This window comes from Pleurodeles waltl, chromosome 7, assembly GCF_031143425.1.
Source record: "Pleurodeles waltl isolate 20211129_DDA chromosome 7, aPleWal1.hap1.20221129, whole genome shotgun sequence".
In the NCBI taxonomy this organism is placed as follows: domain Eukaryota; kingdom Metazoa; phylum Chordata; class Amphibia; order Caudata; family Salamandridae; genus Pleurodeles; species Pleurodeles waltl.
This window is the reverse complement of record NC_090446.1, coordinates 619,821,038-619,843,995: the sequence shown is the minus strand read 5'-3', so window position 1 is coordinate 619,843,995 and position 22,958 is coordinate 619,821,038.

Here is a 22,958-nt window from a genome sequence, read left to right as displayed (position 1 = left end):
GTGGCACAGGTGAGTGACTGCTGAATACTTCCACTGGCATGATATTAATTGATACCCCACTGTTGATGATGAAGGATGTGGGGTGACCGTTTACCTTCAATGTAATCCTGGGACAGTGTCCAAACAAAGTTTGGTGCTTTTTCTGGTGAGTTGTTTCTAACCGCCGGTCCTCTTCTCAAGCAGCTATCCCTTCATGTGCACCTTGTCTTTTGTTGGACATCATCAGCACGCATCCATCAACTTCACTGATTCTCGGTAACAATGTTGACGAACCTTGGTATGACAAACTTGATGGCGATTGATTTTGCCTAGTCTCAACTTTTCATAGCTGATGTTGCTTTTAGGATTTGTGGGCGCGGCAAAATACTTCTGGTACATTCTCATGTATATCTTCTCTTTCTGTTGTGATATATTGGATTTTTCTTTAGCTCAACACAGAGTTGTAAAGTGGTTCTTTCTTGGGTTCCTTTAAGCACCTAGCTTGGGCACTCATATTTTACGTCCTAGGCCCATAGTTTGTGGTTTTAGGAAGAAAGGACATTTGATTCATTTTACTATATTTTAGCACAGCTCACTTTTGGCTTGTTGTTTAATATTTTATCAGCTTCTTTCTTAGAAAACATGCTTGTTTGTGTTCTACTTGTATCTGTCCGCATTTCACTCTGTGCCCTGTTTAAGGCTGTCACTGTGACGCCACGAGGACCTGCGGCGCCCCACTTGCGGAATGTGATCAGATCGGCGGTCCAAGTCCTGGGCCACGGGCCGCGTTTTGAGTCATGTTTTTGGCCACTGCCTATTTTTCGGTCCACAGCGCGACCTGTACATCATTCTTTGGGCGCTGCTTCCCGTTGTGCCCACTTTTTGCCCTTATAATCTCTCTTACCTATTCTTTCAGCCTTTTTTCTTTTTTCTTGTTTTCTCTTTCTTTATGGTTTTCCTCTTAACCACCGTTTCTTCTTCCCAGGAGTCTGTGTTTCCTTCCCTGCTTTCTTTGCTTCCTCTTTTACACCATGGCTATTTTTCCATTCACTCAAATGTGGCTTTTCCCAATTCAAGATGGTTTCTTTGGAACTTCTTGCATGTAACTTCCTGTTTGCCAGTACAGAGCACAGTTGGTCTTCTGTTCCTTGCGTTGCAAACACTTCCGTTCTGGTGGTGCTCCTCGCTCCTGTAGCCAGTGATTTTTTGGGCTTCTCCTGTTTTTTCTTGTCTTCAGTTTTTGCTGTTTCCAGTTCATTTTAAGCTTCTCTTTTTTCTTACCTCTTTTTCAGGAGTTCATTGCTTCTGAGGTTTTTCCTAGGATTGGGTTTTTTACTCTGGGTCTCCTTCTGTAGGTCCCTGTCTGCCTGGTGTTACTCTGTCAGCAGCACCGTGGCTACTGGAAAGAGTCACCCTTACCTTGGTTAGTCCAGAACCAACTAGAGCCCAGGTGGTGCCTCGAGATTGACAGACAATCACGGTAAGAAGCATTGAGATGGTAACAGTCACATTTATACATGATAGTTTACTTGGTATTGCCGATCCAAAAGCTACAGAGTCAACTTTCTAATCATGGACATACTATCACATCAGGCCTGTTCTCAGAACACAACACATTTTGTTATAGAAATACCACACAGGCCGAAGAAGTGTAGAGGGGAAATTCCAGCCCGCCATCTTCTGCTGTGCACAAATTTGTTGACAGCTTTGCTGATCTCTTCCTTGTTTTTCCAGCCAACCCAGAGGACTGCCAGCAAAAATATTCCTTTTTCCAGGTATGGGGTGGGCGATCCTTCCATAGACAAGTACAGACAGAAGGGCTAACACTGCAATGCTCTCATGTTAGATGCTAGAGTATAGGTAAGAATTCTTAGACTAATGATTATGTCAGCATGTTGGGACTGTGTATATGTTTTAGTCTGAAGGTCCCAATCATCAATATGTGTTTCATATTCCTAATAAGAACAACTCATGCCTTTCATCATAGAATGCTGTTGCTTCAAAAAATGCATTGAAACTTGTCCTGAAAGAAAGGGATAAGATCTGTTTACCACTACTTACCTGAGGAGTTAGAGTGTCATGTTTTCTGGCTACCACAAATCACCTTTACTTTCTAGGTTTGGGTGAGATGTTGCTAGCTAACCAAGAATGTCAGGTGGACAGTTTCCAGTTGGTGTGAGACGGACTCAGTCACCCAATCGCAGTGGTGCTGCTTCCCGTAAACCAAGCAGTCTTGCCCCATGGTAAGAGTCCTACAATAGTTCTCTTTCCCACAACCCTTGCAGAGTTGTCTTAGGGCTGGACATTTGCCTTCATCGGGAAACAATAAACCACATCAGAAGCATAATTTTGACTTCTTCCAGTCGCCAACTTAAGTGTTAGTTTGATTCTTATGCTTGCTATCATCATCAGATCTGATTCATTGTGTGCTGTTCTTGCTTCCATGTCAGAAGCTTGTTGTTCTGCTCGCTCTTGTGCTCTTGTGGCCATCAGCATTTTTTATAGACTGAAGCCCTCATTTTGACATTTGTGGTCTGAGGACCGCCTCAGTGGAGGTGGCAGTCGCACCAGCCTGGGCCCAGTGGAGCCGACTGTCATATTATGACGATGGCGGTGTTCCGACCGGAGCACAGCCAAGTCACCGCCAGTTGTGTCAGAGTGGGCAGGCTGCTGCAGCCGAGTGTAGGCATCACCCAGCCAGCAGGAAGTAAATTTCTGCAACCATATTACGAGGTTGCCCTCCGCCAGAATTTCCACCATGGTTGCCCCGCCACAAAAACATACCACGTAAAAAGCCTGGCAGAAAAGTGCCACCTTAAAAGGGACACCCACCTTCAGGAAGACAAGCATGTCTGTAGTCGCCATGAAACCCGAACTGGAAGTATTCCCAATGCTCCTGCTGGGCAAACTACTCCAGAACCAGCGGCGAAGATACCAACTATAAGTTCACCTGCCTAGCACACACTGGTGGGAGGAACATTAACAAACACACACACACAACACACACACCCGGCATGGCTTGCGGCTGCCACGCACACAGGCAAACAAACACCCATACCAACACACACAAACCACACACAACAAATCCTACATATGGAACATATACATGTTGAAGGAAAGCCTGGACAAGTATGTAACCCACGACACCAAGGGGTCTCTGGTTAGTTATAATGAAGAACAATCTTAATAAATCATATAATAAGAAACAACATAGGCCTACTGGCCAGTCCAACGTCAACGTGTGCCCCAAGCACAGGGCAATGTCCATGGCCCCAACTTGACTCCTGATGTAAAGTGGCCTCCACGAGGCATCAATGGGGCATGCAGGTATCTCAGGGGTGATGGGGGGCCAAGGTGGGGGTTTGGGTTTCGAAGGGGGGTCCTTAGGTTTGTGTTTAGAGGGGGGTCTTTTGGTTTGGGTTGGGGTGGGGCTTTTGGTCTGGATTTAGAGGAGGGGGCTTGGCCTTTGCTTTGGGGGTTGATCTTGGCCTTGGTTGGGGTAGATGTCTTAGGTGGGGGAGGGGCATGGCTAGTTCCAGGTGCACTATGGGAGGACTGGGAGGTGGGAGGCAGGAGTTTGGAGAATAGAAAAGGGCACTTGGGGGTACAGGGAATGGGTCAGTGGGAGGGAACAGGGAAAAAAACTCATGCAGGAAACATTTCTTTGGGGCACAGGATTGGTAATGGGAGTAATGTTTTGGAGTGGAGGGAGAGGGAGTGGTTGTGAGGTGTGTACAGTGAGGTGCCTTGGGTGCATGTGCAAGCTTGGATGTCATGTGTGTGCTGTGTGACTGTTGAGTGTGTGACTGTGGATGTTTAGGTGTAGTGGGAGTGTAGGAAGCTGGCCTTGTTTGTAGTGTGTACCAAATGTACTTACAACTTATACCAGGTCCAGTTATCCCTTATCAGTGAACTATAGTCATTGTCTAGATGCCAGGCTGACTAGGGATAGCTGTAGGCATAGCAGCCAAGGCAGAACTAGGAGGCATGCAAACCTCTCACAATACCACTGTAGTCACACAGTACTCACACACATGAAAGACAGAACTCAGTGTTACAAAAATAAATGTACTTTATTTTAGTGACACAGTGCTAAAAATACCTCAGAGACTATACTCCCCTAGGAGGTAAGTAATATACACAAGATATACACTAGTAACCAAAAACAGGTAAGTACAAAGTCAGAAAACAGTACAAATAGTGAAAATCACAATAGGTTGCAGTGGGCCTAGGGGGAACACAAACCATATACCAAATAGTGAAATGCAAAAGTTGGTTTCCCACCTAGGCAAGTGTAGTGTGTAGAGGGGTGCTGGAGTGTAAGAAAACACCAAAGGTAAGTAATAGACCTCAAACCAGAGCCCAGGAAAACAGGATGAAATCACAGAAAGTTTCCTGAAACACACAAGAAGTCATGATAGAAGATAATGCAAGAACCGTAATAGATTGCAAGACACCATGATGGATTCCTGGACCTGAAGACCTGTGAAAGAAGGGGACCAAGACCAAGAAGCACTGAAGAGTCCATGGAGAACAGGAGCCCCTGCTAACCCAGATGAAGGTGCAAAAGAAGAACCACCGATGAGAAGACAAAGTCAGTTATGTACCAAAGAAGGCAGATGGGGGTTCCTGGATCGTGCAGAAGATGCCCCACACTGGATGGATGATTGCAGTCTGGTTTACGTTGCTGGATTCCGCCTACAAGCATTGACACATGCAAAGCTCGCAGTTAGTTGAAAATAGCTCTGCCTGGGACCAGGACGGACCTGGTGGCCTCTACCCAGGAGGGGACGGCAGAGGTGGCTCTCAGCAACTCAGGGAGCCCTCAGAGGACCAGGCCACATGCACAGGAGTCCCACAGCATGGGGACAAAGGAGGTGCAAATGGAGGTCCATGCAGCACAACACAATGGGATCGCTGGAGAACAACTCAGGAAGCTGTGCGTCACAGGATGCAGTGCTGGGGGCCTAAGCTGTACTGTGCATGAAGAACTTTGTGGAAGGTCGCACACAAGCCTTGGTAACTGCAAGTCATGCAGTGCATGGGGGTACTGTCTTGTGTGGGGACTTAAGTTCTTACCTCCACCAAAGTTAGACAGCTGCACCTTTGGACTGTCGTTGTCACTTTAGTCTACCACCCGTGTTGCTGGAGACACACTCGTCGTCTGGAGAGCGGACCCACACCACCAGTCGTCGCTGCAGAGAGGTACATGCTGAAGCTGAGGAGTGACTCCGTCGCTCCACGTGCGATTCCTTCGGTTCTTCTGTGCAGGCTAAAGACAGGCAGTCCTCAGAGGATGCACAACCTGGAAACTGTTGCAGTTGCCGGCAGGAGATGTAGTTACAAGGTTGCAGAAGTGGTCTTTTCTTCTTTGTTGCAAGTTGTAGAGGACCTGGAGCGGCCAGCGGTTGATCCGTTGGTAGTAGAAGATAAAGTAAAGGATGCAGGGGAGTCCTGCTGGAGTCTTGCAATCCAAATCTGAAGAAACACCCAGAGGAGAAACCCTAAACAGCCCTGAAATTGGGATTGATCACCTAACCAGGTAAGCGCCTATCAGGGGAGGGCTCTGACCTCACCTGGTGGCACTGGCCACTCAGATGCTCCCAGAGTGCCCTACCAACCTTGAATCTAAGACGGCAAAACCCTCTGGAGGAGCAATAGCTATTAGGAAGACAGTCATAGGAAACAGCGCTCACAGTGAATCATCACATCCAAAGTGAATCAAACTTTTTAGCACGGTGCTCCTAGCAAGAGGATCTTCCTCTCTCCTCTAATGTTTCCGTATGGAAACCAAATAGTGATAAACAGATGTCAGGGCACTCATGAATCGAAGCTCAATCCTTCATACATGTTTTTATTCCAAACTTATTGTTTAGTGCAAATAGCATCAAATTATCAGTAGGACCGGGATACGTGAGAAAAACAGAACTCAATTTAATCTTGAGATAGGAAGTCCATCAGAGCAACAACAGCCGTCCTTGGAACCAATATCCATATTGCAACAACAGCCAACACGAGTTTCGTCCTATGAGATAATTAGTCTCAAAGACTTCATCAGGGCTTTTACAAACATTTCCAAAAGCTAGTATATCCAACTCATCAGATTTACTCTGGGTATCCTTATTTTGCAATAACAAATGTTTGCTGAGTACTAGTACACCATACACCGTAGCGTGTAGAGAAACTCAAAAAAGACATAAACAGTCACAGCTCTGATCCGCAAGACTGGAGGAGCTCTGACCATCACCCCTGGAGTTGTAATGGACAGGGGAGTGGTCACTCCCCTTTCCTTTGACCAGTTTCACCCCAGAGCAGGGGGTCTCTGAGCCAATGTAGACTGGATTATGCAAGGAGGACACCATCTATGCCCTTCAAAGCTTTTCTATAGGCTCTGGGAGGCCACCCCTCCCATGCCTGTAACAGGTATTTCCAAAGGGAGAGGGTGTAACACCCCTCTCCCAAAGGAATTCCTTTGTTCTGCCTTCCTGGGCTTGAGCTGCTCAAGCAACAAGAGGGCAGAAATCTGTCTGTGAGGTGGCAGCAGCTGGGGCTGCGTGAAAAACCTCAGAAGGCTGGTATGGCAGCACTGGGGGGGTCCACTGTGAAGTCCCCAGAGTGCATGAGATTGTGCAACCAATACTGGAATCAGTTTTGGGGTACACTTTCCAGTTGTTAGACACCTTACATGGCCATATTCGGGGTTACCATTGTGAAACTGAATATAGGTATTGAGCTATGTCCAGTGCACGCATAAAAATGGCGTCTCTGCACTCACAAAATCCCGGAAAATGGTCCTGAATGATGTGGGGGCACCTCTGGTAGTACAGGGGTGACCACAGATGCTTTGCACCCAGCCTTCAGGGTGGGAAGGCCTGACATATAGGTGACTTATAAGTGACCTGGGGCCAGATGTACGAAAGGATTTTACCCATTCTGTGTCTATGGGAAAAAGCTTTCGTACATATGGCCCCTGGTGCAGTGAAAATGATTGTGACAGGGTGCATGCACCATTTTACGCAACCTACAATGGATGTCCTGCAGAAGCCTTTGCATGAGCTTCCTGTGGGTGGCAAAAGTAATGCTGCAGCCCATAGGGATCCCTTGGAACCCCAATGCCCTGGATACCTAGGTACCACATACTAGGGACTTATAAGGGGGGACCAGTATGCCAATTTGGGGTGAAATATGTGAATGTATGTTGTGGTGATGTCTGCATGTAACGCGGATGTGCTGCATGTGGGGGTGTTGACAATTGTGCTGAGTGTGCATGTGGTATGTAGGGTGCATGCATGGGGGTCTGCTATTGTGGTGACCGTGGAAATTAGTTCACTTGTGGCAGGATCTGGGAGTGATGATGTAGTGACTGCAGGTATGAGCGGTGTCGTGCCTGTGAGGTAGAGGGGGAGTCCGTGTAGGGAGTGTATGTTGTTGTGCCTGCATCTGAATGTTGTGCGTGTATGAACATGATGATGGTGTCTTTTGTGGTGCTTGTTTTTGTTCTTGTGATCTGGGTCTGTTGATGTGGATGCATGTTAGTATAAAAGTGTGCCTTGGATGGGTGAGGGGAGAGGGGTGCGGGATTGGGAACTGGGAGGTGGAGGGGGGACGGAAGAAGAAGGAACACTGACTGCTGTCAATGTGGAGGCCAGAGCCTAAAACGATCTCTGCAGGGCAGTCTCGTAAGTGTTCAACTGCTGCATCCGTGATGCCAGTCCCTGGATGGCATTCACAATGGTTGACTGCCCCACAGAGATGGACCTTAGGATGTCAATACCCTCCTCATTGAGGACAGCAGGGCTGACGGCAGAAGGAGAAGAGGTGCCTGCGGTGAAGGAGATGCCCACCCTCTTTGGTGAGTGAGCACAGATGTGTCCGCCACCACTAGGGAGCATCCATCGGAGGAGGAATCCTGGGCTACAGCTTCCCCACTCGCACACAAAGACAGAGGTGGAGAGGGAGGGAGGGTGTCAGAGAAGGACAGGGTGTAATGGGTCAATACGAACCCTACATACACAGACTAACAACAACATAATGTGCTGCTATGCCATGGCAGGCCATGCCCTCATCTATACTTGCCACATCAGTAGGACACCAAGGGGGACATTACAGCTATGCCGATGGAAACTGCTAATAGTGGAACAGTAACACTCATGTACTTGATGAGGGACAACCTAGTCACACTTGCCCAGTGCCTGGCACATTCCCATGGTCGTTTGTGGAGACATTTCCTGTACACCTTACTCAACAGAATCCTGCATGGGTAAGTAGCATGTCCAAAAATCCATTGACAAACAGCACAGTGGCATCTGACCCCATTGTACCAATCTACACATACAGTATATGGCAGCTGATTGAGGATACACTAATTGCCTTGGTCTCAGTGGCAGGCTGATTCTGATGGCAATGTCCTGACACTTCACTTGTACTGATGCTGATGGTAGAAGCTTGGCTCCTAAACCTTGTTAAGGGTCACCACTCAATTCCCAAGATGAAAGTAATTGCCCTCATTAGTCACTGTCTGCCTGGTATCAGCACACATCTATGAACCAATCCTGCAAGGTTGGCTGATACCCACAGTTGACGTGCTACTAACAATGACCTACCCTATATCATTCCACTAGTAGGAAACCCAAAGCCATATAGGAAGAACATCATCAAAGTGTGAGTGTGTACTTACCCCCTTGTGCTGTTGTGCTGCCCTCAAGTGCCCATCAAATGCAGGGTAGGCCACTACCAAAATGCTGGACATAATAGGGTCAGGGCCCCACAGGCACTCCTCCCTGGATGGGAAGATGTCCCCAGCTGGGCATCTGTGGTCTTCCGAACCCAGCGTCTCAGGTCCTCCCACAGCTTTCTGCAGTGGGTGCTGCACTAGGCATGGACTCCCAGGGTCCTCACTTGCTTGGCGATGGCACACCAAATCCCCTTCTTTTGATGGGCACTGACTTGCGTGGTTGACACCAACAGAAGGACAAAGTCATGTAGATTAGCATCACACATCAGACATGTTTCATGACCACACTCACATGTCCTCACGCCACTTACGCTCAGACTCCTCACCCATCCCCATGTATCCACTCCATCTGCTTCGTCCCAACTCCTTTCATCCTCACACACATCACAATTGCACATGACAGTGACATGAGACTCACCTGCTGCTCTGGTGCCCCATACAACTGTCCATACAGGGGTAGGACCCATCCACAAGCTTCTCCTGTTCTCCCTGAGTGAAGGCAGGGGCCCTATCTCCTGCAGGACATGGCATATTGGCTTCCAGGGTTAGTACACAGCAGCAGACGCAGTAGAGGTCTTGCTTGCACAGGTGTCAGGAGTCATTTGAGCTATGGAACAGTAAATGGCGGTAATGGCCACCGTGTACATGACCGTCACCACCGGCAGTGATCATCATTGGCCCCAGTCTCCCATAGGCAACAATGTTATTCAATGAGGAGTTGCATGGTGATTTAGACCGCCTAGCACCATGATGTCTAATGCCAGTGTAATGAGGTCACTTCCAACTGTTCTGTGCATACAGGGCAGGCAGCTGTCATTTTACATGCAATAAGTGAATAGTAGATTAATTTTATGGGCATCGTGGATAATATATAGTGACTACTGCATAAACTGGCAATGTTGACACATTGCATACATCAACTTTTGACTTCTTCTCTCTCCTGTTCCCAGATACAGCGCAATGATGATGATGAGACATGCCCCTGTGTACTAGCCCCTAGTCGACCTGGCTACCCTGGAAGAAAGGCATTTCATACAGACATATCGTCTAAACCATTAGACCATCATGGAGCTGTGTAGCCATTTGGAGCCTGATCTGTTGCCTGACATATGTTATCCCTATGCCATCCTTTCTTGGTGCAGGTGTTGTCAGTACTCCAATTCCTTGCCTCAGGGTCATTTCAGATGATAGTGGGCTTGGCAGCAGGGATGTCACAGCCAATGTTCAGCAATGTGTTGAAGGATGTAATGTGTACTTTGCTCAGACAACTGCCCTGCTTCATCATGTTCTCAGATTTGACCACTATAAAGACTGCCTTCTATGAATTGGCACATATCCCTCATGTGACAAGGGCCATAGATGGCACTCACATTGCCTTGGTTCCACCCAGGATAAATGAACAAGTGTACAGGAACCAGAAAAACTTTCATTCCATAAATGTGCAGTTGGTGTGTCTCGCTGACCAATATATCTTGCAGGTTACAGCCAGGTTTCCTGGTTCTGTACATGACTCATACATTCTGCAGAACAGCAACATCCCACAATTGAGGACAGAACTTCAGAGGGACCGGGCAGGGCTCATCAGTATATATCCAATAGGATGTGTGCCCCTGTCATCTCACGTCACATCACAATCTACCCAGTGTCCCCACTGGTACTGAGATGTGTCCTACCTTTGTGCACACAGGTGACTCTGGGTACCCTAACCTTTCCTGGCTGCTGACACCTGTGAGGTATCCAACAACAGATGGTGAACACCATTGCAATGTGGCCCACGACAGGACGAGACGTGTCATCGAGAGGACCTTTGGCCTACTGAAGGCCAGATTCCGCTGTCTACATATCTCCGGAGGTGCCCTACTCTACAAACCATGAATGCTGCACAATCTGACCCTGAGGCATCACATCCCATTGCTGGATGTAGAGGAGGTGACAACTGGATCAGTGGCTGATGAAGGGGACATAGTGAGTGATAAGGATTCAGCAGACTCCAGAGCAGAGGTAATTCAACAATATTTCCCATGAGAAACAGGTATGTGTCATGTGTGATGTATGTTACCTGTACTCCTGGATGCATTGTTCCATAGCTACTCCTGATGTCTGTCATCAGTGTAGGTGTTGAGTGCAGCTCACCCTATGGGTGGGCTTGGGGGGGGCAACATTTTGCCTATCGTCGGAGGTGTCTCAATTCAAATGTGAGTGCTGTTTCCACTGTGCTGTTGTGTAGCATCACTCATGCAATTAATTGTCCATGTGCTATGTTCCCTGTACTTCTTTGCCAACTGCAATTGTTGTGCCAAAGATAGTGGTGTCATCAGAATTGCTAATCATCCTCACAGTCCACAGTGGGAGAATTCCACAATGGGAGAATGTGTAACCCAACTGTTACAGCCTGTCGTACTTCGAGTCTTGCTCTAGTCAAGACTGCCGGTTTAAGGATGACAGTACTTATGTTTGTAGGTGACTATGCCAGTCCTACAACAAGTCGCAACAGTATCCCAACCCTTCCGGCTCACAAGCAGCACCTCACCAAAAACCCAAATAGTAAAAGGTGATTTGTGGCAACCTTTAACGCATGGACTCAAGAGTGTAACATCTCAGGGAATGCTGTGGTTAAACGGAGATTACCCCATTCTCACATGAACTCAATGCCTCAATCAAACAAACGCAATGAAGAAGATGCAGTAAAGTTTCAGTAAGGTTTATTTAGCAAGACTGCAAGCTGCGATAAATTGCATGGGCTGCAATGATTACGATAATGAACAGTGCAAGAAACAGAACGGTAAACACAAGAGTCATTAATACAAAGACCCCTACCGTATTGCAATAACATGCAATGACATAAAGTATGAGATATGTCCTAATACCCTAATATGATGTATCTAATCTCTAACCTAAAAGAGAGCTAGGCATTTTAAGCCTAATCTGACAATGCCATGTCCATGAGAAGAGCACCCCAACCCTTGTTACCTTGGAATGAGGTCTTCAGCTCAGACTCCGTTGGGACACGAAGACTGGGTCAGCGTCAAGGCGATGTGCATCATCAATAGCAGCGATGGAATCAGGTTGGAATCCCTCTGACTATCTGTTTAAGTGAGGAATATTTATCTGCTTGGACCCCTGACATAGGTCTTTTCCCAAACAATAGATAACAAGACATGCTTGGGACAGTAATTTATATAAACAATTCCCTCAAAACTGTGTAGAGCCTGTACAGCAATATACTTTAATCTCCCTTGAATGTAAGTGTGCTTTCTGTTTCCCGTACCTCGTTGGCATTATGGTTGTTTTCCCGCTTCGTCTGAAGAATTGCTCTATGGTTGGGGCGCAGTGTCTCTGCCGACAACCTCATTGGTGGTATCGGTGGTCATTTTGAATACACTCTGCTGCAGGACCTTTGATTGCTTCTGTGGCTGTGTATGGTCTGGAGAAGGGCTTTAACTCCACATGTGCCGGTCACATCCTGTTCAGCATTGTTTCTGGGTACACGTGGCACACACAAACAGCTTGCCATAATGTTGCACACTCTCAGGAGGAGCAGTCTTGTTTTCCATGGGCTCATAATCCCCTATTCGTCGCCATTTGTAGCATCTTCCCCAGCCCTGGAGCATGCAGATAGATAATGCCACACACAGGAGCTGCAGTTGAACGTCTTTATTCTCTTACATCCATTCACACATATCTCATTGCATCATTCTTCCCAGAACCACACCCTGACAGCTTACCTCATATTACGTGGTTCTTGTCTAGAGTCTTTCCAGAATCACACGGGTCCCAGAGTGCATAGCATCAATACCCTATAGAAATTACTAAGTCAGTGGTTCTCCTGATGCAGATATTCACTCGTTTTTCTAATGCCCACTGTTCTGGGTTGCTCAGGTCTGTACCTTTACACTGCCATTAAAAAAATATCCATTTTGAAAGAGACTGTGCTTTTACAATATCATTCTCTATTGCAGCAACATGTATTACCTTAAATAAAATATTCCATTTGAAACACACCCAATCCACACAGATTTAGGGATAGATTCACTGTGATTTTGCATAGGAGTTGTGTCACTTTTGTGGTGCAGCCTGATGCAAAACTATTTTAGAGATTTATTAAGCCACACAAAGCCACTTTGTCTGACTTTACGTGATTTAGTGATTACTTTGCGTCAGAGAGGTGTTTCATGGGTGGAATATAGGTTTTCCCATGCATTCACCCATTGATTTTAACGTAATCCCAGATTTACTAAGGTTAGTAAACCTGAGATTGTGCCAAAAATACAACACCTCCCTCAACCAGGCTTAATGTGCAGAGATATCTTTATTTCTCCTCCTTACTTCCTTTTTCTAATAAAATGAGGAATGTGCCTTTGCAGCTTGTTTTTGTGACAGAAGGTATCCCTTTGTGCACAAAAACAATCCTGCCTGTAACACATGCTGTCTGGATTGGAGCTAGGCAGCACACAGTGTGCCAGCGCTAGGGGACATCAGAAATGTACCATGTCTTAGTAGATATGGTGCTAGGAGAGTGGAGGATCCTAAATTTATAAAATACTCTGCACCTCTTAAACACCCATAAGGGGATCTTGGGTATGGGTTGGAAACATAAAGTTGCAATTACAATACTTCAAATATACCTTCAGGAGTCAATAATAAGAATTTTAGTTATAGATTAAGAATTTTGTCTATCATAAGTATTATGGGCCAGGTGTACGACCAATTTGCGACTCGCAAATCGGTTGCAAGCGGCTTAGCAATTCAAAAACAGGTCGTGCAGCATGTACAAAACCCAATCAAATGTTTGTACCTGTTTCAGAGTCAGAGGATGTACAACCTGCACCCCCAGATCAGCTGCCAACAGAGGAGAGTAGAACAGGGGAGAGGAGGCGGCACAGGGGCCACATTGCCACACATTACTTTGCAAGATCCGTCATGGTCATATCAACATGATAAATGAAAATGCTTGCACAAAAGTTTGAATGATGAATGTGAACCAAACGTTATTGTGAGGTATCAGCAAATGTATTAAAATGTGCAATATCCCTCAAAATGATGGTTGGTTACATCACCAACCTGACATTAAACAAAAATATTACTCTCCAGGATCCTTAACCCTCAATTCTTCTCTTGTGTTTGTCCACTATGTGTAGCTACATTATGTAAAGGTGCAGGAGTATGGGTAGAACTGTGTTGCAGCACTCGAACTTCAGTGACAGAGAGGCAGCTGACACCTGGCCTAACCTCACTAATAGCTAGAGGTTTAACAATCCCACCATCAAGTTTTACTCTCTGTATGGCCTCGACAGCAGTGGAAATAGGGCAAAGGGGCCTTGCCACATCCCCACTGAACTGCCCAATTTTTCTCTGTAGTGTCACAGTGAGCCTGGGTAAGACTGAGGTCACATGTGCTTGACATCCAGTGGAGCTAGTTAAGACAGCCTTGCGCACATCACTGCTCCTCCCTCTGCACCTCCTGTTGCTACTGTCCTCTGCCAGCTGCGTGCATAATTTCTCATTTACATCAGTCAGCCTGTCCATTTTAGTGGCCATTGTATTGAATACCACGGACATAGCATGCTGCACGTTATGCAATTTCTGGTTCACCCCTTTTTTTTCTTTGTGCAGCAGGCTCTGAATCTGAAGCATGGATGCCTTAAGAGCACCAAACATTGCTTCCTGTCCTGCACTGGCTGGGAGCCAGAAGATCCATACATATGAGGTCTTTCATGATGCCTACGGACATGCACTGCAGATTGGTGGTTTTGGGGGCTGTCAACTCATGGTTAGGTGGTGTTGAAAGGCTGGAATGCTGCACTTCATCACATGAAGGTGGCTGTAGTGATAATGAGGCACTGCTGGGGTGGGCATGGGGTGTTGTGAGTTCCCTATCCCCAAATACTGCTCCTTACTCATTCATTGGGACCGTTTCATGGAATATATGTCAAAACCACGAATGCTGGAACCATGCATGCCTTAACAACGCAGTCGGAACAACAACTGTGTTGCTACCACGAATGCCTTTACCACGAATGCCTTTACAATGCTTTTTGTTGTAAAGGCATTCCTGGTAAAGGCGTGCATGGTTCCAGCATGAGACCCCCATGACTCCCCACCCCGAACCCACAACACTAAAACAATCGCACCCCAACCCCACACCCCTACTCCTAAAAACAATTTTACCTAGACCCCACTACCCCGGCACCCACCCCTAAAACTTAAACTATCCCCGCCACTAAAACTACAGCGATCCTCCACCCCCTAAAAAGTTAAAAATACCTGACCCCCCCCCACCCCACCCCAAAAACTACAGCGACCCCCTAAAACCTAAACTACCCTGACACCCCACTCCACCCCTAAAACTAAAAATATCCGACCCTCACTCTGTCCCTAAAACCACCACAAACCCACACCCCGTCAAACCTAAACTACCCCGTCCCCACCCCGCCCCTAAAACTATCCCTAAAACTAAAAATATCCTGACCCACCACCCCCACCCTTAAAACTACCGTGACCCCACCCCCCTAAAACCTCAACTACTGACTTCCCACCCTGCTCCTAAAAACGAAAAATACCCAAACCCCCACACCCGCCCCCTAAAACTGCTGCGACCCTGTAGGAGGCTGACCTGGTTTATAGTGGGTACCTTGGGTACTTACACCTTACACCAGGTCCAGTTATTCCTTGTTAGTAAATGTAGTAGTGTTCTAGCAGCTTAGGCTGATAGAGGTAGCTATAGCAGAGCAGCTTAGGCTGACTCTAGGAGACATGCAAAGCTCATGCAATACCACTTATAGTTACACAGACCTTATGCAAAAGTAAAGACAATACTCAGTGTTACCAAAAATAAAGGTACTTATTTGGGTGACACGGTACGAAAAATATCTTAGAGACAATGGGCCTGATTACAACTTTGGAGGAGGGTGTTAATCCGTCCCAAATGTGACGGATATCCTACCCACCGTATTACGAGTTCCATAGGATATAATGGACTCGTAATACGGCGGGTGATATATCCGTCACATTTGGGACAGATTAACACCCTCCTCCAAAGTTGTAATCAGGCCCAATATTCCTTCTGGAGGTAAGTATTATACACAATATATATAATAGACACCAAAATTAGACAAATAAATAGTCATAGAACAATGCAAACAGTAGGAAATCCTATAGAAGGCAATAGGAGAAAATAGGTCTAGGGGCAACACAAACCGTATACAAAAAAAGTGGAATGTGAATCACAAATTTCCCCCTAGACACGTGTAGTGTGTGCAGAATCGCTGGGAGAGTAAGTAAATTACCCCACCCCAGAGCCCAGAAAAGCAGGAGTAAAGTATGCAAAGTTTCATTAGGACACACTACACATCGTTTTGGGGATTTTGCAGCAGCCAACCAAGACTGCAAAGAACAACTGCTGGATTATTGGACCTGAGGACCTGCAAAGGAAGAGGACCAAGTCCAGAAGTCGAAAGAAGTTCCAGGAAGCGCAGGAGCCCCTGCCAACCCCAAAGAGGGTGCATAAGAAGAGTCCTCGGTTAGTCGAAGTCTGCAGAAATGCACCCTAGGAAGATGCCAGTGGGTTCCTGCATGATGCAAAAGATGTCCAATGGTGTGAAGATTGTTGCAGACAAGATTTTGTGTTGGAAGGCGCCAACAAGCTTTGACTACGGCAAAAGTGTGTTTTTTCATCAAAATGGCAATGTATGGACCCAGGAGGGACCTGGGGGCCTCAACTCTCTGTTTAGAGAGCCCTCAGGATACCAGCCAGCACCCCCAGAACCCGCAGGATCCGGGTTCAAAGGAGGTGCAAAACACAGTTGATGCAGCACAACAAAAGAAGGTCCCATGCTGCTCAGTACAGTCTATGTCGATGGCGTCCACCCTCAGTGTTCTTAGGACCACGCTCGTCACCGTGAGAGGAGACCCAGGGTACCTGTTATCGCCTTGGAAGTGGCCTGCTTGGAGCAGGGGAGTGACTCCGTCACTCCACAGTAGATTACTTCGGTCCTTCTGGTGCACGATGAAGACAGGGAGTCCCTAGAGCATGCACACCATGGAAACTGTTGCAGTTGCTGACTTGGAGCTGAGGTTGCTGAAGAAAAGTGTCTCTTGTAGACACTTTGTTGCAGTTACAGCATTTCTTAGAGCAGGCTGTGGTTGATCTGAGGTCAAAAGAGTCTGAAGTTGTTGCAGAGGATTCCTGAAGGAAACGTGCAAGCAGAATCTTAAGAGAAGGTACCAGGTACCAAGGGCATTGGGGTTCCAGGATATCCATATGGGGTGCAGCATTTATTTTGCCACCCAAAGGGAGCTCAGACAAACCCTTGCACAGGCCTACCATTGTAGCTTGTGTGAAATAACACACATGTTATTCCACAGCCATTTTCACTGCACTTAAGTAACTTATAAGTCACCTATATGTCTAACCTTCACTTGCTGAAGGTTAGGTGCAAAGTTACTAAGTGTGAGGGCACCCTTGCACTAGCAAAGGTGCCCTCCCATAGTTCAGGGCCATTTCCCCAGACTTTGTGAGTGCGGGGATGCCATTACACGGGTGCACTACATATAGGTCAATACCTACATGTGGCTTCACAATGTTAACTCTGAATATGGCCGTGTAACATGTCTAAGATCATGGAATTGTCCCCCCATTCCAAATCTGGTATTGGGGAGCCAATGCTATGCATCCTGGGGGCTCCTCCATGGACCCCCAGTACTGCCAAACCAGCTCTCTGAGGCTTGCACTGAAGCTACAACTCCTGCCACCTCACAGACAGGGTTCTGCCCTTCTGGGGTCTGGGCAGCACAGTCCCAGGAAGGCAGACAAGGCATTTCCTCTGAAAGTAGGGTGTTATGCCCTCTCCCTCAGCCTCTGGAAATGCTTTGAAGGGCACAGATGGTGCCCTCCTTGCATAAACCTGTCTACACCGGTCCAGGGACCCCTTCTCCCCTGCTCTGGCGCGAAACTGGACAAAGGAAAGGGGAGTGACCACTCCCCTGTCCATCACCACCCCAGGAATGGTGCCCAGAGCTCCTCCAGTGTGTCCCAGACTTCACCCATCTTGCGTTGCAAGGTGTGGGGACACTCTGGAGGGCTCCGAGTGGCCAGTGCCAGCAGGGGATGTCAGAGACCCCTTCTGATAGGTCCATACCTGATAAGGTAGCTAATCCCCCTCCCTTGGTAGCCAAACCTCCTTTTCTGGCTATTTAGGGTCTCTGCTTTGGGGAATTCTTCAGATAATGAATGCGAGAGCTCACCAGAGTTCCTCTGCATCTCCCTCTTCACCTTCTACCAAAGGATCGACCGCTGACTACTCCAGGACGCCTGCAAAACCGCAACAAAGTAGCAAGATGACTACCAGCAACATTGTAGCCCCTAATCCTGCCGGCTTTCTCGACTGTATCCAGGTGGTGCATGCTCTGGGGGTAGCCTGCCTTCACCCTGCACCAGAAGCTCCGAAGAAATCTCCAGTGGGTCGACAGAATATTCCCCCTGCTAACGCAGGCACCAAAACACTGCAACATTGGTCCTCTGGGTCCCCTCTCATCCAGACGAGCGTGGTCCCTGGAACACAGCAACTCTGTCCAAGTGACTTCCCACAGTCCAGTGACTCTTCAGTCCAAGTTTGGTGGAGGTAAGTCCTTGCCTCCCCACGCTAGACTGCAAAGCTGTGGACCTCATGATTTGCAGCTGCTCCGGCTCCTGTGCCCTCTTCCAGGACTTCCTTAGTGCACAGCAAAACCTGGGTCCCCAGCTCTCCGTCCTGCAGTGCACAACCTTCTGAGTTGTCCTCTGGCGTTGTGGGACTCCCTTTTGTGACTTCTCTTGGACTCCGGTTCACTTTTCTTCTAAGTGCCTGTTGGGGTACTTCTGCGGGTGCTGTCTGCTTCTGGGAGGGCTTTCTGAGTTGCTGAGCGCCCCCTCTGTCTCCTCCTCCAAAAGGCGACATCCTGGTCCTTCCTGGTCCTCAGCAGCACCCAAAAACCTCTACCGCAAACCTTGCAGCTAGCAAGGCTTGTTTGCAGTCTTTCTGTGTGAGAATACCTCTGCAAGCTTCATCGCAACGTGAGACATCCGTCTTCCAAAGGAGAAGTCCCTAGTCCTCTTCTTTCTTGCAGAACTCCAAGCTTCTTCCAACCAGTGCCAGCTTCCTTGCACCTTCAGCTGAGGTTTCCTGGGCTCCTGCCCCCCCTGGACACTGTCGCGAGTATTGGACTTGGTCCCCTTGTCTTACAGGTACTCAGGTCCGGAAATCCATTGTCAGTGCACTGCTGGTGTTTGTTCTTCCTGCAGAATCCCCTGATCACAACTTCTGTGCTCTTTGGGGGTAGTAGGTGCATTTTACTCCTACTTTTCAGGGTCTTGGGGTGGGGTATTTTTCTAACCCTCACTGTTTTCTTACAGTCCCAGCAACCCTCTACAAGCTCACATAGGTTTGGGGTCAATTCGTAGTTCGCATTCCACTTTTGGAGTATATGGTTTGTGTTGCCCCCATACCTATATGCTCCTATTACAATCTACTGTAATTCTACACTGCATTACATTTCTTGCTATTACTTACCTAACTTTGGTTTGTGTACATATAACTGGTGTATATAACTTAGCTTCTTACTGAGGGTACTCACTGAGATACTTTTGGCATATTGTCATAAAAATAAAGTACCTTTATTTTTAGTAACTCTGTGTATTGTGTTTTCTTATGATATTGTGCATATGATATAAGTGGTATAGTAGGAGCTTTGCATGTCTCCTAGTTCAGCCTACGCTGCTTTGCATTAGCTACCTTCTATCAGCCTAAGCTGCTTGAAACACCTCTTCTACACTAATAAGGGATAACTGGACCTGGCACAAGGTGTAAGTACCTCTGGTACCCACTACAAGCCAGGCCAACCTCCTGAATTGGTTGTTTAACGGAGGGATAAATACTTGTAACTACTTACCACTTTGTCATTTTGTACTTTTCATGAGAGAATCATATACCAAACAGTTCAGTGTATATACACGTAACCAAAAAGTTTAGCTTTTCTTCTCTAAAACGTTTTACAATGTTCTGAAAAGTTTCTTAAAACTTCTAAAAGTTTTCTAAAGTTAGAAAAATATTTTTTTCTCTGTGCTTTCTAAAGTTCTGAAACTTTTTCTGTCTTCTCACTATCTCTAAACCTTTTGCTATCATGTCTGTGGTAGATTCTGCTCCCAAAACTGTCAATGCTACACATTTTAAATTACAAGAGCTTAAGAAGTCTCTGCCTAGATAGAGGTTTAGTTATAGGAAAGAACCCTACAAAAGAGTTTCTGTATAACATGCTTATGGTGAATGACCAGAACCAGTCTGGTCCATCCAATGAGAGGTTAACAGAAGCTTCCCCGTCAGACTCAGAGGAACCCCTTGAGGAAGGTGGGGAGGGTTCTGACAAGGGTCTGCCCCCTAGCAGGACACCTAGTAATGTTGGTAGTAATGGAGGGTCCCATCACAGTAGGGCATCCTTTATTCCTAGAGGCCAAGTTACCAGGGTCCAGACAGATAGGGACAGATCCCCCTCTGAAGTTTCCAATTTGTCAACTGTGTCAAAGCATTCCCAACCCACCCACCATGAGGATAACTTGTTAGAAAGGGAACTCAAAAAGTTGAGGGTTGAAGAGACCAGACTGAAGCGTAAACAGCAACAGCTGGCCTTAGATAGGGAATCCCTAGACATTGAGAAGGAAAGAAAGAGGTTGGGGTTTGGACCCCATGGTGGCAGCAGCAGTATTCCTGATAGTAATCCTGTTAGAGAGCATGATTCCAGGAATCTGCACAAGATAGCCCCCCCTTACAAGGAGGGGGATGACATCAACAAGTGGTTTGCTGCACTTGAGAGGGCCTGTATGGTACAGGGGGTCCCTCACAGGCAGTGGGCTGCTATTTCGTGGCTATCTTTCACTGGAAATGGTAGCGATAGGCTCCTTACTGTTAGAGAAAGTGAAGCTAACAATTTCACAGTATTGAAGGATGTACTCTTGGATGGATTTGGCTTAACCACAGAACAATACAGGATTAAGTTCAGAGACACTGGAAAAGAGTCCTCTCAAGACTGGACAGATTTTGTAGACTGTTCAGTGAAGGCCTTGGAAGGGTGGTTACATGGCAGTAAGGTATCTGACTATGAAAGCCTGTATAATCTTATTCTGAGAGAGCATATTCTGAATAACTGGGTGTCTGACTTGTTGCACCAATACTTGGTGGACTCGGATCTGACCTCTCCCCAAGAATTAGGAAGGAAGGCAGACAAGTCGGTCAGAACAAGGGTGAACAGAAAAGTTCATACGGGGGTGACAAGGATGGCAAGAAGAAGGATGGTAAGTCTTCTGACAAGGGTGGGGACAAAGGTAAAAATACTGAGTCTTCATTAGGCCCACAAAAATCCTCTGGTGGGGTTGGTGTGTCCAAATCCTCTTCAAATAATCAACTTAAAAAGCCTTGGTGTTATTTGTGTAAAGTCAAAGGCCATTGGGCAACTGATTCCAGTTTTCCAAAAAGAAACACCAAACCTCCCACTACCACAACCCCTGCTGCACATTCTAGTGCCCCTAGTAATAGCAGTGGTGGTGGGAAACCTACAAATAGCCAATCCAAGGGTGTAGCTGGGCTCACTATTGGCAATGTAGTTGGGGTTGGTCTTGTTAGGGAGACCACAGAGTCTGTTTTAGTCTCTGAAGGTGCCATTGATTTGGCCACCTTGGTTGCTTGTCCCCTTAATATGGATAAGTACAAGCAACTTCCCCTAATAAATGGTGTTGAGTTTCAGGCCTACAGGGACACAGGTGCCAGTGTTACTATGGTCATAGAGAAACTTGTCCACCCTGAACAACATCTACTTGGTCAGCAGTACCAAGTGACAGACGCTCATAACAACACTCTTAGCCACCCCATGGCTGTTGTGAATCTCAACTGGGGGGGGGGGTTACTGGTCCAAAGAAAGTTGTGGTTGCCTCAGATTTACCTGTAGACTGTCTATTAGGGAACGATTTAGAGACATCAGCTTGGGCAGAAGTGGAGTTGGAGGCTCAGGCAGCAATGCTGGGCATTCCTGGGCATACTTTTGCTTTAACCAGGGCTCAGGCCAAAAAGCAAAAAGGACAGGGTAACTTGGATCCTGGAACAATGGACCAAGTGTTCCCTAAAGCTAAGAGTAGCAAGGGTAAATCCCTACACACTATCCCTCCCTCTATAGATGATTCTGAAGAATTTCCTCCCTGTGCAGAACCTTCACCAAATGAGCTGTCAGCAGACACCGCTGAGCTTTTGAGTGGAGGGGGGCCTGCCAGTGAAGAGCTGAGTGTGGCACAGCAAACCTGTCCCACATTAGAGGGTCTCAGACAGCAAGCTGTCAAGCAGAAAAATGGGGATGTCAGTGACAGCCATAGAGTTTACTGGGAGGACAACCTCTTGTACACCAAGGCAAGGGACCCAAAGCCTGGAGCAGCCAGGAGATTGGTCATTCCCCTGCAGTACAGAGAGATCCTCCTAACTCTTGCACATGACATTCCATTCCTTTGGCTGGGCATTTGGGCCAGATCAAAACATGGGAAAAACTTGTCCCCTTGTTTCACTGGCCTAGGATGTCAGAGGACACTAAAGATTTTTAAAAAGTCTTGTGTGACCTGCCAATCCAGTGGCAAGACTGGTGGCACTCTAAAGGCCCCTCTAATACCACTATCTGTGGTTGGGGTGCCCTTTGAAAGGGTAGGGGTTGACATAGTTGGACCCATTGACCCTCCTACTGCTTCAGGCAATACGTTTATCTTGGTGGTTGTGGACCATGCCACAATATATCCTGAAGATATTCCTCTAAGGACCACTACAGCACCTGCAGTAGCAAAGGCCCTCCTGGGAATCATTTCCAGGGTGGGTTTCCCTAAAGAGGTAGTATCAGACAGAGGTAGCAACTTCATGTCTGCATACTTGAAAGCTATGTGGAAGGAGTGTGGTGTTACCTACAAGCTCACCACTCCTTCTCACCCACAGACTGATGGACTGGTAGAGAGGTTTAATAAAACTATGATAATGGGACGCCCTGAAAAACTCAGGAGGAGATGGGATGTCCTGTTACCTTGCCTCCTTTTTGCTTACAGGGAGGTACCCAGAAAGGAGTGGGCTTCAGCATCTTTGAACTCCTCTTTGGACACCCTGTAAGAGGTCCACTCACTCTTGTGAAGGAGGGTTGGGAACAACCTTTAAAAGCTCCTAAACAGGACATAGTAGACTATGTACTTTGCCTA